This window comes from Coffea arabica, chromosome 7c (genome assembly GCF_036785885.1).
Source record: "Coffea arabica cultivar ET-39 chromosome 7c, Coffea Arabica ET-39 HiFi, whole genome shotgun sequence".
NCBI classification, from domain to species: Eukaryota; Viridiplantae; Streptophyta; class Magnoliopsida; order Gentianales; family Rubiaceae; genus Coffea; species Coffea arabica.
The window spans coordinates 18067587-18077436 of record NC_092322.1 but is presented as its reverse complement, the minus strand read 5'-3'; positions in this window follow the sequence as shown (position 1 = coordinate 18077436).

Sequence of the window (9850 nt, the reverse complement as noted above, 5' to 3'; positions counted from 1 at the left end):
TGCAAGATTTTCAGGATCCATATGAGACAAGCCAATAAGAAGCTGGACCATATTCATCTTTTTATGTTCATAAACAAGATCAGAAGAAAAAAAAAACAGTTGAATAAAAGGAAAAATCGAGAAGCACATGAGTATCATATTGAGTTGTACATCACTGATCCTGATACCACTTCCTCGGATACCCCTGATGAAGACTACCAGTGGATTTGGAATAGTTAGACAATAATAGGTTCCAACAATAAAGGTTGTCTGTAACCTTTACTTTTCTAAAGGGTCATTTGTCTTTTATTTTTCTGAAAGGTTGTTTATTTTTTGAGTCCTTGGAAGGTTGTCTATTACCTTTCACCGAGAGTCATTTTACTATATGATTTCTGAAAGGTCAAGTATCTGAAAGATCACTTTAGTTTGTATAAATAGATGACTCTTACCATTTAGGAAGATCATCGAAGAAAAGATTGAGAAAACCCAATAAAATTTCTAGCAATTTCTCAAGGTTATGGCAGCTTAAACTTCTTATTTTCTCTTTAGAAAGGCCGAGATCCTTATGAAAGTAATCACTCTGATCTTGTGATAAAATTCCCTTGAACTTTTGAAAGCCCAAAAAAGAGAAGCTGTTGTGTTTGAGAATACTTTCAAAATTTAGAGTTGGCTATCTGAATTTGGTATCAGAGTCAAATATAAAGAAAAAATTTTATTCTTAAAATTTCTTTCTATACTTTTTATTAGGTTTATGGCATCACTTTGATCCATATTCAGGAGATTGGTATAATTATGTCTTTAATGATATTTGTAGAGATTCTCCATATTTTATGTTTGAATATTATAATAAGCAAGAATGTATAGATTATATTAGACTATTTGAGTTAAAAATTTTTAATTTACTAGATTATTTGCATATTAAATCATACCAGATAGTTAGAAGGCGTGTATATATATATCTTACATAGTATCGTATTTATAAGATAAATAGTGAGAAAGATTTTAATAAATTAAAAATATGAGTTCTTCTACTTCTAAAATGAGTGCTTCTACTTCCAGTGAACTTGTATTAAATAGAACTAATAGTAATAAATTAGATTATTTGTATGAAGTGTCGTTGAACTAGAGTTGGTTAATCTTATCTCTTTGTCTGTTATTAATTCATATACTGCATTTGATAAACAAACAATTCTCACCTATCAGGACTATCAAATCTTTGATCAAGCACCATTTCAAGGGCGTAAAAGAATATATTCAGGTTTCAAAAGTGGATCAACATCCTATCCTTGCTACTAAAAAGAACAGTTCATTACACTCTATATTCCTCCAAAATTTTTTTCTCAATGGAAGCAATAGGGATTTACTCATATTCACTTTGGTACAATTAGATTCTCTTTATCCTTTCATGGTAGAAAGGGGCTACCAATGGTGGCTCGCATAGCCTTGCTTGACACCAGATTCACAAAATACCAGCATACTTGTATAGCAATCGTAGAAACTACTCTAAATGTTGGAATTATTTTTGTGACTCTTTTACCCAATTTTCATGTCTCTGTCCAGGTACAAATCATAAGAGCAGACTAAGTGACAGATGCTATTGTTGCAATCCTCCACTATCAAATGGTTTATCGTGTCCAAAATCATACTCTGGATCTCACAATTCCTGGTGAAGAAGATGCTCTTTTTATTCGTATTAATTAGAAGAATTCAGTCTCTTGCACCCATATGCCAAGACAAATTTTAAAATCAGAATTAATTCAATTATTGCCAGATAATTGGATTACTGATTATGAGTCCCTGCATTCTCAAGCAAATGAACCTATTGAGTTTTGAAACTCAAAAATCTCTCAGACACAAGAAGGGAGAATTTCAATTACTTTTAATCATTTCCATTTAAAGCCAAATTAAAAAAAAAAAATCTTATCCTACTATGATGCTTGCACAGGTTTACATGGAGACACCAACTGAAAAAGAAATAGTTCTTGAAAGATATGATGAAAACTGAGAAAAAGATTTTGCCCAAGATATTATTGCTCATTTCACTAAGGAAAGTGAACTAGTATATCATTTTCAGAATCTTATTTTTGGACATATTTATTTTTATGTATGTACTAAGTGTGATGACTGTTGGTGGGAACATCATTTTAGTGATAATTATCCATTACTTTCAAAAGAGAAGAAAAAGACAAAGTCATGTGAGAAAAGACTCTGTAAATCAGATCTTGAACCACAAGACCTTAATACTGACAACTTCATGTCAAAAAGAAGTGACTTTGACGGATATCAAATTCCGTCATCTTAGATTTCCAAGGAATCACAGACTCCCAAGCAGAAACTCCATCCATACCATCAGAAGTGTTTGGCTATCTTGAAAAATGAAATCAAAAAGAAAAGAAATATGGAAACCAGTTCAAAAACCCATTTAATCCGTACAGCCATCAAGATGCCTGTACCAAAAACCTGAGGAATCACTTCAACAAGTTTTCATGTTTAATGAAGAAGATTTCCCCAAACTAGAACCTTTTATCAAAAATGGTTCTAGACATGTGCCAATAGTTTAGAATGCTCATCCTACAGTTCTCCCAACAAGAGAAACTGTTAGATCCAGTCCTATTGAAGAAATTATGAATTGGCAAACTGAAAACTCCTTAGTTCAGAATACTGCTCTTAATTCCATCCATAAGAATGTGACTGAGGTAAAAGGGAAAATTGATCATGTTGATACTGCTGTTAAAACTCAAAACTCTTAGGTATCTCATATGATTGAAGTTCTTGAAAAAACGCTAGAAAATTTGAAATATGAATTGCTTTCACATTCTTCATCTTTAGCTAACTTTGTTTTGAATCAGGAAAAGAAAACTCGCTTTATTAAAAATCAAATTGAAACTCTCAAAACTACAGGTGAGGTCCCTAAATTTGATGTTTGACTATTTGAACCAACCGCACCCAAGGTAAGTCCAGGATTTGATACTACTTCTATCAAAAATTGGCCTACTCCTTTTTACTTTGGTGGTGTAGCTACACCAAATCCTTCTGTCTTCTTTCCTAGTCAACAAGAGCAGACTCCTCCTGCTTTTGATATTGTTAAAGTATTACGAGAATATCGTAAGAATAAGCAAAAACAAAAGGATGAAGAAAGAGAAAGGAAGAAGGGTGAAAAAGAAAGGAAAAGGAAGCTGTTCAAGAACCAGAAAGTTCATTGATGTATACTAAAATACATACTAACCCTATATTTTCTCTTGAGCAGGAAAAGGAAGCAGGAAAGACTATAAAAGTCTATGACAATCCTTTATCATCTATGCTCCAAGAATTGCATGATGAGTCAGTACCATACATTTCTATTTAGGGCAAAAAACTTGGGCGGCCATTAAACTTTTCTCAACATCATGTTTTGACCATCGAACTATTTTTTGTCAATTATTGACCACTAAACAACTTAATCAGTCCACCCGTGCCCATTTCGTCGGTAATGGCTGTTAATTTCTGAAATTAGCATTACACGCGGCAAACCACAGGGGCAATTTTGTCCGTCAATCCACTGACCGTTCCCTTACATTAATACATCAACTGAAAAGAAAAAAAGAGCGGTAGAAACAAGCCAATCAAACAAACTGAAGTGTCTGGTCTTGTGGAGGAAACAATTGGGACTCAATTTCCAGCCCTAAATCCTGTGTCAGAAATTGAAGAAGCCAAAGAATGTCGAGACGCTCTCCTAAACCCATACCTAGATGCTCCTGCGGATTAACAGCAATGGTGAAGACCTCATGGACAAATTGGAACCCAGCAAGAAGATTTGTGGTCTGCACTTTAGGAGAGGTAAGATCTTAGAGAGGTAAGATGTTAGATTTGTAATGGAAATGTTATAACAAGAGGATTTAGTCTTGGAAAATGTAAATTGCAGGATGAGGGATGTGGTTTTTGGGAATGGTATGATCCAACAATGTGCGAAAAATCAACTCAAGTGATTCCTGGTTTGCTGCGAAGAATGAATAGAATGGAAAGTAATATGGAGGAATTAGAAACTTCAGCAAGAAGATGGGAAAATAAAGCTCAAAAATTGGAACTTAAAGTTGCAAAATTGGAGGGTGAAGTGAAAAAGTACAAGACCAGAGAGCACTATCTCAAAAGAGCTCTTCTCGGTACATGGGCATTTCTATTGCTGTATTGTTTTTGCTGCTATCTGAAGACTGTTATTAAGAGTGACCATATGTTGGCCATCAAGGGATAGTTAATGTTGTTGGGTGATTGTGATGAAATGAGAGTAGTAAGGTTGAGTGGAGACAGCTTTTGGTGGTAGTGTCCGTAGCAATAGCAGACCAAAGATTCCCATGTTGTATTTTGTAGTGATTTTTTCATTGGTTTGCTTTCTTATGTAATGGAATCCCTACTGTAATTGTGTTACTTTTTACTGAATGAATGGATGCAAGTTTTTTGTAGTTTCTGATGAATGCGGCATTATAACACAGAAAATTAAGACAAAAGGACCATTTCCATTAGATAAAACCAACTAGAAAAGTTTCCAATTTGCAAAAATACACAGCTTTCTGTTGAATAAGCAAAAAGATAGTGGATGAAAAACAAAAGGCATCCACCATAACAAAACAAAAGCCGTCCACTATCAACATGAAGTGGATCCCATCAACTTAAATAAACTATTATAAGTCAAAAGACTTATGTACATATCAGTCACCATCATCAACATCTCGGATCACATCTAAAACTGTATCCAATTCCATCTAACTTGCACCTGCACTTCTGCCTCTTGTAGATCTAGATCTAGATCTACCAGCATTTGCACCTCTTCTACCTCTCCACCTACCAACCTTGAAGGGTGGTTCCTTTCCCAAGTAGGCATAATTAGCATTAATCATCCCTTTGTCAGCATCAGTCAAGGGCCGTTTACCATTTCTGTTGAATTTCATGCCAGATCTAGAACTTGTAGCTGCTGGATCTGGTTGCTGAACTACTGGTATTGGCTGTTGAAGTGGTGGAGTTGGGTGTTGGGACATTAGATCTGATTGCTGAGTTGCAGATGCGATTGGTTGGCTTGGTTGGCTAGCTAATGGAGTTTCCTGTTGCTGTAGCCCTTGGGTCTCTATACCTTGTGACTGGACTACTTTTGCTTGCTGTTTTCTTCTAGAAACCTTATACAAATGCCAGTTGATTAGAGACTATATGTATGTATACTATATGACATTTGAAATACATTGAACTGTATGTATACTCACATGTTTTTTCTTCTTTGGCTGGCCAGATTGTTGGTGCTCAGTCACCTCTTTGCATGTTGCAGCATTGTGCCCTGTTTTACCACATTTTCTGCAATGCATAGTGACATTTTTTCTAAGTTTTCTTCCATGGTTCTTCCCTTCTGTCTCATCTCTTCTCCTTGCCTTTTTTGGCCTCCCAGGCTGGACAGTGGGAATTGGAGGATCAAGTTGAAGCATGCTGGACTCAGGCCACAGTACTTGGCTGCTGATGGGTTGTAAGACATTATTATAAATCTGTAAAAATAAGCTCTTGTAGTAATATTCCACAATCATTTCATGTGGATCATCCTCAGTTTGCTTTATTGCTGTAATGGCATGGGTACAAGGTAAACCAGATAATTCCCAGATTCGACAAGTGCAACTCTTCATTCTCAAATTCACAGCAAACTGGGAATTTCTTGGACCCTTTACCTGATAACCATCAATCCCATTGAACTGTGGGAACCACTGGAAAGATTCTTCAATTCTGTCCTCAACAATTTTTCTAATCAGAGGACCAGTTGAGTGTGGATATCTAGTCATGGCAGCCTTTCTTTTTTGAATTCTTTCCATCATCAGTTCTCTAATATTCTCCAAGCAAGATATAATTGGTTTATCCCTGGCCTCTAGTATATGTGAATTGAAAGATTCGCACAGATTATTGACAATCATGTCACATTTAGTGTGAGGAGAAAAGTAAGCCTTACACCAATGCATCGGATGAGGAGCCTTCTCCACCCACTTGTATGCTTCATTGTCATACTCTTTCAAGTCCTCAACAGCTTTCTTGTACATCTCAATTGTGCTGCTCCTAGCTATCGCCCACAGCATCCCTTTAAGTGCCTTTCCAGGATGTTTCTTCTTGAAATTTTGATACATATGCTGCACACAATATCTATGCTCAGAGTTGGGTAGCACCTCGGATAATGCTCTGTCCAATCCCTGCACAAAAACAAATGAATTATTGGTTCAAGCAGCCACAAGTCTCACATCAAATGTTGGATAATAAGATCCATACCTTTTGTTGATCAGAGATGAAAGTGTAGTGACACTGATTATCTATTTCCAGATCTGCTTGGAGAAGTTGTAAGAACCATTTCCACTGTATTGTAGCTTCCTTCTCCACTATGGCCCAAGCAATAGGCCACCAACCATTGTTGGGATCAACTGCCACTGCTGATAACAGTTGACCAGGGTAAGGCCCTTTTATATGGCAGCCATCAAGTCCAATCACAGGTCTACACATTTTGAATCCTTCTTTTAGTGCACCTAAACAACAGTATAGTCTCATGAACCTAGGATTCGAACCTGGATCTCTAAATGGAGTGAACTCGACCACCATGGTAGAATTAGTATGAGTCTTCTTAATCTCCTCACAATATTCCCATATATGCTTATACTGTTCGACTGCACAACCTTTGATTCTGTCAACAGCTATACCTCTAGCATTTCTGGCTATTGTTTTCGATATTTGTATCTTGTACTCCTCATGCACTGTCTGCCTTAAAGCATGGACTGGAATGTTCATATTGGCCCTAATTTTGTCCTCATATCTCTCAGCAACCCATTTAGCAGTCATCATTTTATTTTTCCAGGCATGACTGCAGTTTGAGTGTACATCATAAAGGGTCTTAATCACCAAATCATTCGGCCCAATTGCTTTCTCTTGAGAAGCATAACACTCCTAGTTGCATGGATCCTTGCACCTTACTCTTACTCTCAATTCCTCATTAGTGTAGTACCAAACAGGTTTACCATTAGCAATAGAATAATTCTGCATTGCGGCCTTAAACTCAGCTGATGATGCAAATCGCATCCCAACCTGGAAATGTGGATTTCTCATGTCCTTTTCAGCATTGAAGTCAACATATTTGATTCCCTTCTGCACTTCATCATCTTCATCAGAAGAACCATCAATGCTATGCAGGTCATCCTCCATCATGTTGTCATGCAACACATCTTCATCAGCAGCTTCTTCCATTTCCTCAGTAGCTTCCTGTGATGATGTGTTATTAACAGCCTGTGCTGATGATGTCTTCTCCCTTCTTGCTGATCTCTTTCTTTTTCCTCTTGTTGTTTTTCTAGGATACTTTTTCTTTGCTCTCTTACTGCCACCAGATGATCCTTCAGTTGCCTGTGATTGTTTTTCAGCTTGGACATCATGTTGACCATCTCCATGTGTACCACTTTCCAAGCCATTTACATCTTGGCTCTCATGGAGTATAGATTCAGTAGTTCTCCTCATAACAGGAGGGGATATTTCAACTGTGGGAGTTGGTTTCTCACTCCCAAGCATTTGATCATCTTTGTAAAACTCTTCGTCATCAGTGAAATGCTCCCCTTCTGAGCTGCTGTCATCTTTATTATCTTCTTCACCTGCCCTTGCATTCACATCAGTTTTATCTCCTTGACTCCTACTCTTTACACCAGTCCCACTAGCTTCTCCCTCAATGACAACACTTACTCTTACACCTTCACCTCTACTTGTACCTCCCATTGCTGCTCCAGGGGCAGTCATATTTGTACTAACAAAAGAGCTACCAAACAGGTTTTTTCTAACCACCAATTGTTTATCAAGTTCTACAACTCCACTGCCATGTTCATCTACAACTACACTACCATGTTCATCAATTTCTTCAATTACAACCCCTGTTTTTTTCTTACTACCTAACAGTGGGGAATGTGACTGGATGTCAAGAATTTCATGTAAAGGCCTATGGTCACAATAAACATCTATCAGTTTGTGCTCGTACGCCCATTTGCACATTGCCACTATATCTGCATCTCCTTGTAACTCTCTTAATCCCTTATTCAAATCACTCCCAGGTTCTAAGTAATAGTAAAGCATTGTACCATTATGTCCTAAATCCTGAACCATCTCATTTATCTCATGGACAGACATTCTCTCCGCATCACATGCATCAACATAATCTATTTCACCACCAACGTATGTTTTATACTGACGCCCACTAAATCTACCACCATGAAACATTCTAATACTGAATAGTTCAGAATTAGGCACTGCAATGAAATGGGAAAAAAAAAAGGAATCACTTCATTTGAAAAAACAAGGCTGAAAAAAAAACTTGTTTATTTCAAAATATTCCACTTTTACAACCGGCAGTTGGATGAAAACCCTAACATTTAAACCCCATAATGCTGCTACATATTCACAACCCACAAATAAGCACCTTCAATTTCAGACACAAACTTGAGTAATACACCCATTAAATTTAGTTTAAAGTATAGTTTCAGTTCATTCACATGATTTTCTCCGAAAAATAACTTACCGTAAATTTCATATGGATCAATGTCGACGTCTCTTCTCCTGATGATCCACTCCATAGATTCACCACGATTTTCCCTTCTCTTCGATCTTCAAAACCCTTCTCTTCGATCTTCCTACAACGATTTTGAGAACTTCAGTTTGTTTGATTGGCTTGTTTCTACCGCTCTTTTTTTCTTTTCAGTTGATGTACTAATGTAAGGGAACGGTCAGTGGATTGACGGACAAAATTGCCCCTGTGATTTGCCGCGTGTAATGCTAATTTCAGAAATTAACAGCCATTACCGACGAAATGGGCACGGGTGGACTGATTAAGTTGTTTAGTGGTCAATAATTGACAAAAAATAGTTCGATGGTCAAAACATGATGTTGAGAAAAGTTTAATGGCCGCCCAGGTTTTTTGCCCTTCTATTTATGACCAGATGACACATAACTCAGAAAATTCTAATACAACAAATTCAGAATCTGAATCAAATGAAAATCAAATCTTAGAATCATCTGAGGAAGTGACATCTTCTGAAGAAGAAGAAATTTCGATCATAAATATGGCTACTGAAGCTAAAGTTGTACATCTTGATGATGAGGAAGATGGTGAAGGAGAAACATCAAATGCTTCTAGAACTCAATGGACCACTTTTCCAAAATCAAAGGGAGTTCAAACTTTTACTATTGATGATATCCCATCTGAAAAATGGGAAGCAAGATTTTAGTATTTTCATGCCTCGATGATTGTGCAAAATATTACTGAATAATCTCATTTTGAAATTTTGTTTGACTTTACTGCTCATTTTTCAGGAATTCTTAAAGATTGGTGGGCAAGCCTTGGTGATCAAGATAAGATGTATTTCTTGACCCGTCAAGACTTTTTTGAAAACATCAATATACTGCACTTGAAGTTCATAAGAGATGTAAAGGAGAGCAAGGAGACAAAGAGAAAAGAAATCTTTTAAATGAAATGTTTCTCTTATGATAGTAGAGATATTAATAAACATTTCAAGAAGACGACTAAACTATTTTTTGCTCTTGGTGCAGATATTTATCTTAAACAAACTTTTGTAAGCTCAATTCCAAAATCTCTTACTGATGGAGCTGAAATGTACATCCATAATAAATATGGATCCATCTAAAATTTGTCTACAGGACAAATTAAGCAGGCAGTTCTCTTATCTCTGAATGATCTTTGCAATAAAAGAAAAGTTATCAGAGAATATATAAAAGGAGATGTTTGCTTAGATCAATCTTGTAAAAAGTCAAAATTGATTACAAAAGGGAAATGTCAAGCTTGTGCTCCACACAAAAGAAGGAAAAAATTCAAAAGATTCAGAAGCTTCAATAAAAG